Consider the following 13759-nt stretch of genomic DNA (forward strand, 5'->3'; position numbering starts at 1 on the left):
AATTTGGGTCCAATTAATTTTCCTCTCTCTGTAACAGAATGGTGACTTCAAGAGAAAGAGAGACAACATAGTGTTTCAAGAAATCTCAAAAGATCTCTTTTCCATCCCAGATGGCCTTCTCTTACAGGTAAGACTTAAAAACAAACCTGTGAGACACATATGTTATTTTCCATGGGCTCCAATCTAGAGTTATAACTTTGTGAAATCTGATTACATTGCATAATAGCTATTATATTATGTTCAAATGTGTTTAAAGAAATTATTACTTTAATTGATATTAATGGGTCTTTAGAAATAAAATATTGAAAGGAATATTTGCAGCAGTTTAGAACATCACAATTGGGAGATGGTGTCAGAAGTTTTGATTGCATTAATCACTGAGAATAAAGCTTAGGTGTAAAAATTCTGCTTGGACTTCATTTATTCAATTAAAATGGAAGAGGGGAAAATCAATTCTTTTTCTCTGAAAAACCAAAATTTCTACCAAAATGCTATAGACTGAGATGTTTGAGACACTGAAATAGTTCCAATTTGAGAGATTACCTTGGGCAATTGAGTAAAGAACATTTGGAGGTATGTCTCTCTTTAACTTCTCACTTGTGAGAAATGTTTCCATCATTTTATTAAAGTCAGCATGATTTTGAATACTTCTCTTGAGAAGTCCAGAATGCAAGTGTGACCACATCCATCACTGTTTAACTTATTTTAGATGCTTCTTCAGTAAAATGAAGAGAATGGATGATAATTATCTTTAAGATTCTGTGTATCTCTACAAAGGATATGATTCTCTTTCTCTCTAGATCACCCAGGTTTATTAATGAATGAGCAATACTGAAGGTTTTGTTTGCATTTCATAACAATATTATTTAGAAGTTTTGTATTTGCTTGAAACTCACTTCTGCTTAATTTTGTGTATGTTTTAAATGTGGGATTTGTAATGTATAGAGTATCACATTTTAACGTTAGTGGAAAAAAAATCATCCTAGCATAATAGTAAGGATTGGGGGCCTGTGGTGCTTCTCTCACCCCCAAGAAGCTTTGGTAGAATAATTGGAATGCTTTAATGCTAGCAATCACTGAGAGGAGAAACTACTGGCGTTTACTGCTTGGAGAATAGGGATGCTAACATTCTGTAATGCATCAGCCAGCCCCCCATAACAAAGGATTGCCTTCCCAGTATCCAAGATTGCCCTTGAAAAAGACTGAAGAACTGTCCTAATATTTCATACTCAAAAATTTTCAGGCTTCTTCTTTTACCTTATGGCCAATGTCAGATGAATTAATACAAGGACTAGAAAGTTTCTAGAAGGTTACTCTTTCAAGGCTATTATCATAATATGATAACAACCAGACATCATAACTTCATGTGTAAGAGATGCTCAGCTTGAGGTTGGCAATCCTTTTCATGTGTTGCCTTGAGTGTTCTTCTTTGAAAGGGGAAGAGAGTCAAGAAACTGTTGACCAATGTGTCCAAAAGCTGTTCTCAGAGGGGCATATACTGATCTTCAGAAAACACTTTGCAATGAGTATGTAGCCAAAACTCTTTGGACAGAAGCCATAGAAATGCTCAACAGCTGAGGAAAACTTGGCAGGAAATAAGAGAAAGAGGAAAAAATAACTTTCCTCGGTTGGGATATTACATAGGTGGTTGAACTCTAAGATCCTTGTGGATGAGGATGCCAGCCTCTAATGTCTTTATCCTCTGTCTAGCATCTGGAAGAATTGTAAGCAGATTGATAATATTTCACAAGAGTTAAGCAATTCCTAGATTGATAAATTCTCAAAATAGAATTAAATAATTAACTCATTTCAGTACTCTGTGTGTATGTGTTTGTGTGTGCATTTTATTAAGCAGACAATATCGTTTGGTGATCATTACAACTACGTTAAGTCTTCAATGGGTTTCCCTGGTGGCTCAGCTGGTAAAGAATCTGCCTGCAATGTGGGAAACCTGGGTTAGGTCCCTGGGTTGGGAAGATCCCCTGGAGAAGGGAATGACTACCCACTCCAGTATTCTGGCCTTGAGAATTCCATGGACTGTATATTCCATGGGATCAAAAAGAGTCAGACATGACTGAGTGACTTTCATTTTAAGTCCTCAAAGGGACTAAAAATTTCCTGAAAAGTCAAGAGGTGCAAAATGTCGATGAATATATAAAAGGTAATATAGAAATGAAACATAAAGTGTTCATATTTGCCACATATTCTTGTTGTTTAGTCCTGCATATGTAATATGAGAATAAAGTGAGACACCAACTGTGGGACAAGCAATTAAGAGTTACAATGGGAATGTCCTGGGCCATACACAGTGTATTTCTTGTTTGTTTTGCAAGGGAAAAAAAAATATTAATGGGAAATATAAAATGTGAAGGAAAATACATTTTTCTCTTAAATATTGAATAGAGTCAGTAAATCTTTGCTTATAGTTTCATTCTTATTGTAATGGGATGTCAAAATTTCAGAGAACATCAAATAAAACTTTATAGGTACAATATGAGTTTGATGCTAGAAATATATTTTTTATAACTTGAAAGTTCTATCAATGTAAAAGACAGTAGGAAGTTTTTCAAATAGGGAATCTTTTTAAATGATGAATTTATAGTTTTTTTTTCTTTAAGCACAGAAAAAAATTAAAGGTGCATGTTTAAAATTTAGCAGGATAGTAACATAAACTAGGTGATTCCCTGGTGGCTCAGGCAGTAAAGAGTCTGTCTGTGATGTGGGAGACCTGGGTTCAATCCATGGGTTGAAAAGATCCCCTAGAGAAGTAAATGGCAACCCACTCCAGTAGTCTTGCCTGGGAAATCCCATGGATGGAGGAGCTATAGTTCTATGGGTTCACAAAGAGTCAGACATGACTGAGCGACTAACATTGGATTGGATTAGCAATATAAACTAGCATCTTCTAGTTGGTGAATTTTCCTTTCTATTTTCTTTAAATTTCTTGACAGTCATTTTACCTGAGAAAAACGTAAAATGTTATCCATAGAAGGTTGTGATTATTCTTTTCACTATAGAGACATTGTGGATAGATTATTTAGGGAAAGGTTAACTAGTCTGTATTTTTTTCCTTCACTGAGAGCTCTTCCTTTGAGATGAGTGAGTGGGGATTTTTTCCAGCTGTTAGTAAATTGATATGTGGTGAAGATTAAGTTTCCTAGGATGATTATAAGAACAATGTAAACACATTAAGGGAGCAAATCCTAAATATTAAGAAAAATGGATTATATATCAAAGGTTAGTAAATGAAAGAAAATATGTCCCAATTAAAATGTGAGGTCCTCTGATTTTCTTGCTTCAATGAGACTGAGATAGGGGCCACTTCTTTAGCCTTGAACTCAAACGAACTCTCCTGTGCAGGAGAGCTGCAGACAATTTCAGCCTACAGGTGACATAGTGAGACAAACTTTTCTTCAGCTTTTTTGAGGATATTATTTTAGCAAAATCTAGCTAAAGCTATTATATTCCTTCAAGGTCCTAGGTCAGTGTTTGGCATATTAGGAAATCAGTTCATATTAGCAAAGTTGTTGTCATCACCACTTCTGTTGTTATTCATAGTTGCTGGATTGTTATGTACACTTGCATTCTGAGAAATGAAATTGTTGGATGCTGGAACTCTACTTATGATTACTAAGATAGAAGTCACACAGATTTGGAGAAAGTGTACTTAATATTGAATACCACCAGGCTGGATGCAATCCCTAAGGGGAGTTGAACAAATTGACGCTCTAAAAAAGTAATCATATGCAGTTTGGCAGGCATAAATAAATAATCTGGATCTTGCTTTTCATTTGGAGGCCTGAGTGCTGTTGTTGTTCAGTCACTCAGTCATGTCCAACTCTTTGTGACCCCATGGACTGCAGCATGTCAGGCTTCCCTGTCCTTCACCATCACCCGGAGATTGCTCAAACTCTTGTGCATTGAGTTGGTGATGCCACACAACCGTCTCATCCTCTGTCACCCCATTTTCCTTCTGCCTTCAATCCTTCCCAGGATCAGGGTCTTTTCAAATGAGTCAGGTCTTTTCATCAGGTGGCCAAATTATTGGAGCTTCAGCTTCACTATCAGTCTTTCCAATGTATATTCAGAACTGATTTCCTTTAGGATTGACTGGTTTGATCTCCTTTCAGTCCAAGAGACTCTTAAGAGTCTTCTCCAACACCACAGTTCAAAAGCATCAATTCTTTGGCTCTCAGCTTTCTTTGTGGTCCAACACTCACATCCATACATGACTACTGGAAAAACCATAGCCTTGACTAGACGGACCTTTGTTGGCAAAGTAATGTCTCTGCTTTTTAATAAGCTGTCTAGGTTGGTCATAGCTTTTCTTCCAAGGAGCGTCTATTAATTTCATGGCTGTAGTCACCATCTGCAGTGATTTTGGCTTCCAAGAATGTAAAGTCTGTAATTGTTTCATTGTTTCCCCATATTTTACAGGAAGTGATGAGACCAGATGCCATGATCTACTTTTTCTGAATGTTGAGTTTTAAGCCAGCTTTTTTACTCTCCTCTTTCACTTTCATTAAGAGGCTCTTTAATTCCTCTTCACTTTTTGCCATGAGTGTGGTGTCATCTGCCTGTCTGAGGTCATTGATATTTCTCCCAGCAATCTTGATTCTGAGAATTGCAAATAAACCTGGAAATCAGAGTCTTTGAAATTAGCTATACATGATTTTTTTTTAATCTAAAGTATCTCTCAGCCTTAGAACAAACAGTAGAAGTGGCTGAAATTCAAAATAGTACCCCAAAAATCTCTGGAAATGATGGAAAGGATTGAGGGTTGAAGTCAGTTTACTCAAGTGGCCTCAGTATGCCTTTGGGTTTTCATTCATGCTTATCCCTACACAGTTTCAAGTCAGACTGTGAACTGTTTATCTTTACTAAATGCCACTTATACAAAATTATGCTTAAAGGGTCAAAAGATAATTAGTAATAAAATACAAAACACTAAGAAAATAGAAGCTTTTGAGATTGGTGGAAATGTCTGTTTGGAAATTACGAATGGATATGGATCATTATACTTTAGAAAGAGTCATGATAAGAATTTAATATTTCTTTGGTTATGTAATAAGGTAATCAATCCATAAATATTTATTAAATGAAGATATGATAATAAGAATGTCCATAAGTTAAAAATGGCTCAGATATTGTCCCAGTCCACACAGTGTTTACATTCTCATTACATGAGAAAACTTCTCCTAAAGTACTATTTTTTTTAACACTTTACTATAGTACTTAAGCAAAAGTGCAAATGTGAGTATATGTGAGATGTTATAGGTGGGTTTGCATTTTGATTTCTTGGTCATAGCTTTTATGAAGTCAATACTTAGTCAATACTTTTGTGAAGTATTGTCATACATAAGATATACAGCTTACTAGTACATACACAGACACACACACACGTAGTTATATGTGTTCAGTTCAGTTTAGTTCAGTTGCTCCATCATGTCTGACTCTTTGCGACCCCATGGACTACAGCACGCCAGGTCTCCCTGTCCATCACTAACTTCTGGAGTTTACTCAAACTCATGTCCGTTGAGTCAGTGATGCCATCTAAACATCTCATCCTCTGCTGTCCCCTTCTCCTCCTGCCTTCAATCTTTCCCAGCATCAGGGTCTTTTCAAATGAGTCAGCTCTTTGCATCAGGTGGCCAAAGTATTGGATTTTCAGCTTCAACATCAGTCCTTTCAATGAACACTCAGGACTGATCTCCTTTAGGATGGACTGGTTGGATCTTCTTGCAGCCCAAGGGACTCTCAAGAGTCTTCTCCAACACCATAGCTCAAAAGCATCAATTCTTCAGCACTCAGCTTTCTTCATAGTCCAACTCTCACATCTATACATGACCACTGCAAAAACCATAGCCTTGACTAGGCAGACCTTTGTTGGCAAAGTAATGTCTCTGCTTTTTAATATGCTGTCTAGGTTGGCCATAACTTTCCTTCCAAGAAGCAAATTTAATTTCATGTCTGCAGTCACCATGACATCATCTGAAGTGACTTTGGAGCCCAAAAGAATAAAGTCAGTCACTGTTTCCACTGTTTCCCCATCTATTTGCCATGAAGTGATGGGACCGGATGCCATGATCTTAGTTTTTTGAATGTTGAGATTTAAGCCAACTTTTTCACTCTCCTCTTTAACTTTCATCAAGAGGCTCTTTAGTTCTTCTTCACTTTCTGCCATAAGGGTCGTGTCATCTGCATATCTGAGGCTGTTGGTATTTTTCCTGGCATCTTGATTCCAGCTTGTTCTTCATCCAGCCCAGCATTTCTCGTGATGTACTACATAAGTTAAATAAGCAGGGTAACAATATACAGCCTTGATGTACTTCTTTTCCTATTTGGAACCAGTCTGTTGTTCCATGTCCATTTCTTGCTGTTGCTTCCTGTCCTGCATACAGATTTCTCAAGAGGCAGGTCAGGTGGTCTGGTATTCCTATCTCTTCCAGAATTTTCCAGTTTATTGTAATCCACATAGTCAAAGTTTTGGCATAGTCAATAAAGCAGAAATAAATGTTTTTGTAGAAATTTCTTGCTTTTTCGATGATCCAGCAGATGTTGGCAATTTGTTCTCTAGTTCCTCTGCCTTTTCTAAAACCAGCTTGAACATCTGGAAGTTCACGGTTCACGTATTGCTGAAGCCTGGCTTGGAGAATTTTGAGCATTACTTTACTAGCATGTGAGATGAGTGCAATTGTGCAGTAGTGTGAACATTCTTTGGCATTGCCTTTCTTTGGGATTGAAATAAAAACTGACCTTTTCCAGTCCTGTGACCACTGCTGAGTTTTCCAAATTTGCTAGCATATTGAGTGCAGCTCTTTCACAGCATCATCTTTGAGGATTTGAAATAGCTTAACTGGAATTCCATTACCTCCATTAGCTTTGTTCGTAGTGATGCTTTCTAAGGCCCACTTGACTTCACATTCCAGGATGTCTGGCTCTAGGTGAGTGATCACACCATCGTGATTATCTGGGTCATAGAGATCTTTTTTTGTACAGTTCTTCTGTGTATTCTTGCCACCTCTTCCTAATATCTTCTGCTTCTGTTAGGTCCATACCATTTCTGTCTTTTATTGAGCCCATCTTTGCTGAAATGTTCCCTTGGTATCTCTAATTTTCTTGAAGAGATCTCTAGTCTAGTATATGTATTATGTGTCACCTATATATGCGTATGTGTACACCAAATAAAGTATACAATTTTCCACATTAACTGATATATTTGATAAAAATTTTAAGACTTGTTTTGTTGATATTAAAGCCTAATTAAATGACATATATCTATGTGTGGTTCAAGTAAGATTTTTAAGTGCACTATATATTTTTGTTGTTATATTGAGTTTTTAAAATTGACTTATACATACCTATGTCCTTTTTCAGATTCTTTTCCATTATAGCTTATTACAAGATATTGAATATAGTTGCCTGTGTTATACCAAAAGTCCTTGTTTTATCTATATTATATATAGCAGTGTGTATCTCTTAATCCCAAGCTTCTAATTTATCCCTATTTCCCCTTTCTTCCCTTTGGTAACCATAAGTTTGTTTACTATGCCTGTGAGTTTTTCTGTTTTATAAATAAGTTCATTTGTATGTTTTTTAGATTCCACACATCAGTGATATTACTTAATATTTGTCTTTCTCTATCTGAATTACTTCACTTAGTATGATGATCTCTAGGTCAATTCATGTTGCTGCCCGAAGCATTGTAATTGCACTATACATTTTAATGTATTGAACATCTAATGGAAATTTTCTGATCTTTTTCTGCCATCTAGTGGCATACTCAACAGTAAGTTGTTTTTAAAAGGCAAGTGTTAGACTTACTGTATTGGAATTACAGCTTTAGGTCATTTAATAAAGTTGTGAATGAACAGAAATAGAAAATTAGTGTATGCATTTGTAGGATACTTATACATTACCTGGTCAGTTGCAAGGTTTCTCAAGGTTTCTTTTTCATTTCTTACAAAATATAAAACTTCAGGGTTAGAGTGAGCTAAATATGGCTTTGCCCAAAAGTCACAATCTCTCAAATGAAGTACTAAAGAAACTAAAAGTAAAATTGCAGGTTTTAAAATTCTAACTAACTGTCATATATTGCTTCAGTATTTATAATTAGGTAACACCATGTGGCAGGTATTATTTTAAGCATATGTACATATACTAGTTCTTTTATTTATGGTACATATCTTGAATAAAAATGTTTACGTCATCACTGAATATGTTGCTTAACACTAAGGAAAACATAAGCCGTACACTATTTGAGCATATAGCACAGCAAGATCCAATTTGACCCACCTCCTAGGTAATGGAAATAAAAATGAAAATAAACAAATGGGACCTAATTAAACTTTTGTACAGCAAAGGAAAAAATAAACAAGGTTAAAAGACAACCCTTAGAATGGGAGAAAATAATTGCAAATGAAACAACTGGCAAAGGATTAATCTCTAGAGTGTATAAGCAGCTCATAGAGCTCAATATTAGGGAAAAAAAAAAACAGCCCAATCAGAAGTGGGCAGAAGACCTATGCAGATATTTCTCGAAAGAGGACATACAAATGTTGAATAAATGTAAAGATGTTCAACTTCACTAATTATTACAAAAATGCAAATCCAAATTATGATGAGGTATCACCTAATGCCAGTCAAAATGGACATCATCAAAAAACCTACAAATGATAAATGCTAGAGAGGATGTGGAGCAAAGGGAACCCTCCTACACTGTTGGTGGGAATGTAAACTGTTATAGCCATTATGGAGAACGGTATGGAGATTCTTTAAAAAAACTAGGAATAAATCTACCACATGACCCAGCAACCCTAGTACTGGACGTACACCCTGAGGAAACCATAATCAAAAAACACACATATATCTTAATGTTCATAGGAGCACTATTTACAATAGCCATGACATGTAACCCACCTAGTATGTCCATCGACAGATGAGTGGATAAAGAAGATGTGGTACATATATGCAATGGAGGCAGAAAGGGAAAGGTCTACCCAACTAAATGCAGAGTTCCAGAGAATAGCAAGGAGAGACAAGGAGACTTTCTTCAATGAACAGTGAAAAGAAATAGAGGAGAACAACAGAAGGGGAAAGCTAGAGATCTTGTCTAGAAAATTGGAGATATCAAGGGAACATTTCATCCAAAGATGAAAACAGTAAATTACAAAAACAGTAAAGACCTAATAGAGGCAGAAGAGATCAAGAAGAGATGTCAAGAATACACAGAAAAACTGTACAAAAAAGACCTTAATGACCTAGATAACCACAATAATGTGGTCACTCATCTTGAGCCAGATATGCTGAAGTGTGAAGTCAAGTGGGCCTTAGGAAAAACTGCTGCCAATAAAGCTAGTGATGGTGATGGAATTCTAGCAGGGCCATTTCAAATCCTAAACGATGATGCTATTAAAGTGCTGGACTCAATATGTCAGCAAATTTGGAAAACCCAGCAGTGGCCACAGAACTGGAAAAGGTCAAACTTCATCCCCATTTCCAAGAAGGGCAGTAGTAAAGAATGTTCAAGCTAATGGACAATTGCACTCACTTCACATGCTAGTAAGAATATGCTCAAAATCCTTCAAGCTAGGCTTCAGCAGTACTTGAATCAAGAACTTCCAAATGCAAGCTGGGTTTAGAAAAGGCAAAGGAACCAGAGATCCAATTGCCAACATCTGTTGGATCATAGAAAAAGCAAGGGAATCCAGAAAAACATCACTTTTGCTTCGTTGACTATGTTAAAGTCTTTGATTGTGGATCACAACAAACTTTGGAGAATTCTTAAAGGGATGGGAATACCAGACCACCTTACCTGCCTCCTGAGAAACCTGTATTCAGGTCAGGAAGAAACAGTTAGGACCAGACATGGAACAACAGACTGGTTCCAAATTGGGAAAGAAGTACATCGAGGCTGTATATTGTCACCCTGTTTATTTAACTTCTGTGCAGAGTCCATCATGAGAAATGTCAGGCTGGATGAATCACAAGCTAAAATCAAGATTGCCAGAAGAAATATCAACAACTTCAAATATGCAGATGATACCATCCTAATGGCAGAAAGTGAAGAGGAACTAAAGAACCTCCTGATGAGGGTGAAAGAGGAGAGTAAAAAAGCCGGCTTACACTCAGTATTAAAAAAAACTGATATTGTGGCATCTGGTCCCATCACTTCATAGCAATAGAAGGAGACAAGATGGAAGCAGTTGACAGATTTCCTTCTTTTGGGCTCTAAAATCACTGCATATGGTGACTGCAGCCAAGAAATTAGAAGATGATTGCTAATTTAAAAAGCTGTTGGGACAAAACCCAAACAGTGTATTAAAAGCAAAGACATCACATTACCAACAAAAGTCCATATAGTCAAGGCAATGGTCTTTGCAGTAGTCATGTACAGATGTGAGAATTGTACCATAAAGAAGGCTGAGAGCCAAAGAATTGATGCTTTCAAACTGTGGTGCTGGAAAAGACTCCTGAGAGCCCCTTGGACTTCTAGGAGATCAAACCTGTCAATCTTAAAGGAAATGAGTCCTGAATATTCATTGGAAGGACTGATGCTGAAGATGAAGCTCCAATAATTTGGCTACCTGATGTAAAGGGCCAACTCACTGGAAAAGACCCTGGTGTTGGCAAGGATTGAAAGCAGAAGGAGAAGGGAGAGACAGAGGATGAGGTGGTTAGATGACAGCACCGATTGAATAGACATGAATATGGGCAAACTCTGTTCGATGGTGAGAGACAGGTAGGCTTGGAGTGTTGGAGTCTGTGGGGTCGCAAAGCATCAGAGATGACTTGGTGACTGTACAGCAACACCAACATTTCTCAGCCATAAAAAAGAACAAATTTGAGTCAGTTCTAGTGAGGTGGATGAACCTAGAGCCTGTTATACAGAGCAAAGTAAGTCAGAAAGAGAAAAACAAATGTAGAATGCTCAAGCTACCGCACAAATGCACTCATCTCACACGCTAGTTAAGTAATGCTCAAAATTCTCCAAGCCAGGCTTCAACAATATGTGAACCGTGAACTTCCGGATGTTCAAGCTGGTTTTAGAAAAGGCAGAGGAACCAGAGATCAAATTGCCAGCATCCGGTGGAACATTGAAAAAGCAAGAGAGTTCCAGAAGAACATCTATTTCTGCTTTATTGACTATGCCAAAGCCTTTGACTGTGTGGATCACAATAAACTGTGGAAAATTCTGAAAGAGTTGGGAATATCAGACCACCAGATCTGCCTCTTGAGAAACCTGTATGCAGGTCAGGAAGCAACAGAACTGGACACAGAACAACAGACTGGTTCCAAATAGGAAAAGGAGTACGTCAAGGCTGTATATTGTCACCCTGCTTATTTAACTTATATGCAGAGTACATCATGAGAAACGCTGGGCTGGAAGAAACACAAGCTGGAATGAAGATTGCCGGGAGAAATATCAATAACCTCAGATATGCAGATGACACCACCCTTATGGCAGAAAGTGAAGAAGAACTAAAGAGCCTCTTGATGAAAGTGAAAGAGGAGAGTGAAAAAGTTAGCTTAAAGCTCAACGTTCAGAAAACTAAGATCATGGCATCTGGTCCCATCACCTCATGGGAAATAGATAGGGAAACAGTGGAAACAGTGTCAGACTTTATTTTCTATGGGCTCCAAAATCACTGCAGATGGTGATTGCAGCCATGAAATTAAAAGATGCTTACTCCTTGGAAGGAAGGTTATGGCCAACCTAGATAGCATATTGCAAAGCAGAGACATTACTCTGCCAACAAAGGTCCGTCTAGTCAAGGCTATGGTTTTTTCCAGTAGTCATGTATGGATGTGAGAGATGGATGGTGAAGAAAGTTGAGTGCCGAAGAATTGATGCTTTTGAACTGTGGTGTTGCAGAAGACTCTTGAGAGTCCCTTGGACTTCAAGGAGATCCAACCCGTCCATCCTAAAGGAGATCAGTCCTGGGTGTTCATTGGAAGGTCTGATGTTGAAGCTGAAACTCCAATACTTTGGCCAGCTCATGCGAAGAGTTGACTCACTGGAAAAAACCCTAATGCTGGAAGGGATTGGGGGCAGGAGGAGAAGGGGATGACAGAGGATGAGATGGTTGGATGGCATCACCGACTCGATGAACATGGGTTTGGGTAGACTCCAGGAGTTGGTGATGGACAGGGAGGCCTGGCGTGCTGCAAGTCATGGGGTTGCAAAGAGTCAGACACGACTGAGCGACTGAGCTGAACTGAACTGAATGCATGTATATGGAATCTAGAAAAAATGATATTGATGGACCTATTTGCAGGGAAAAAATGAAGATGCAGATGTAGAGAATGGACTTGAGAACACAGTGGGGGAGGGAGAGAGTAGGATGAATGTATAATATAACATCAACATATATGCACTTTATGGAGTCACTTCAGTTATGTCTGACTCTTTGTGACCCTATGGACAATAGACCACCAGGCTCCTTTGTCCATGGGCTTCTCCAGGCAAGGATAGTGGAGTGGGTTGTCATTTCCTTCTCCAGGGATCTTCCCCACCCAGGGATCGGACCTGAGTCTCTTAAGTCTCCTGCATTGGCAGGCAGGTTCTTTACAGTTAGAGCCACCTGGGTAGCCCTATCTATACACTATCAGGTGTGAAATGGATAGCTGGTAAGAAGATGCTGTGTAGCACAGGGAGCAGAGTCTGGTGCTGCCTGTACTTGGAGGGATGGGGTGGAGGGAGGAGAGGGGAGGGATGTATGTACAATTATGGCTGATTTGCATTGTTGTATAGCAAAACCCAACACAATATTGTTAAAATTTATAAAGAGGAGAGTGAAAAATTTGGCTTAAAGCTCAACGTTCAGAAAACTAAGATCATGGCATCTGGTCCCATCATTTCATGGGAAGTAGATGGGGAAACAGTGGAAACAGTGTCAGACTTTATTTTTGGGGGTTCCAAAATCACTGCAGATGGTGATTGCAGCCATGAAATTAAAAGATGCTTACTCCTTGGAAGGAAGGTTATGGCCAACCTAGATAGTGTATTTAAAAGCAGAGACATTACTTTGCCAACAAAAGTACGTCTAGTCAAGGCTATGGTTTTTCCAGTGGTCATGTATGGATGTGAGAGTTGGATGGTGAAGAAAGCTGAGCGCCGAAGAATTGATGCTTTTGAACTGTGGTGTTGGAGAAGACTCTTGAGAGTCCCTTGGACTGCAAGGAGATCCAATCAATCCATCCTAAAAGAGATCAATCCTGGGTGTTCATTGGAAGGTCTGATGTTGAAGCTGAAACTCCAATACGTTGGCCACCTCATGCAAAGGGTTGAATCATTGGAAAAGACCCTAATGCTGGGTAGGATTGGGGGTGGGAGGACAAGGGGATGACAGAGGATGAGATGGTTGGATGGCATCACCGACTCGATGGACATGGGTTTGGATAGACTCCGGGAGTTGCTGATGGACAGAGAGGCCTGGCGTGCTGCAATTCATGGGGTCGCAAGAGTCGGACACGACTGAGCAACTGAACTGAACTGATATATATATATATGTAAAATAGAAAATAAAAGTAGGGAAAAAAATGGAAGTGATTTGTAAGACTATAATTTAGAAGGGGCTTCTTTGATAGCCCAGCAGTAAAGAAGCCATCTGTAATGTAGGAGGCACAGGAGACTGGGTTCAATCCCTGAGTTGAGAAGATCCCCTGGAGGAGGAATTTGGCAACTCATCCTAGTATTCTTGCCTGGAAAATCCCTGGACAGTGGTGCCTAGCAGGCTTCAGTCCCAAGGTTTGCAAA

The 13759-nt window shown here is 38.5% G+C and overlaps 1 long non-coding RNA gene across 1 annotated transcript in view; it reads left to right on the plus strand.

Annotated features, from left to right (window-relative positions):
• Positions 1-13759, plus strand: part of LOC145530160 (uncharacterized) — a 295811-nt gene that overhangs the window by 26609 nt on the left and 255443 nt on the right. Inside the window, exon 3 of the long non-coding RNA XR_014071496.1 lies at positions 38-127. This is a non-coding gene — a long non-coding RNA (uncharacterized LOC145530160). The remainder of the gene's footprint in view (positions 1-37; positions 128-13759) is intronic.

Source organism: Giraffa tippelskirchi, chromosome 2 (genome assembly GCF_054371585.1).
Source record: "Giraffa tippelskirchi isolate mGirTip1 chromosome 2, T2T-mGirTip1v1.2.pri, whole genome shotgun sequence".
NCBI lineage: Eukaryota > Metazoa > Chordata > Mammalia > Artiodactyla > Giraffidae > Giraffa > Giraffa tippelskirchi.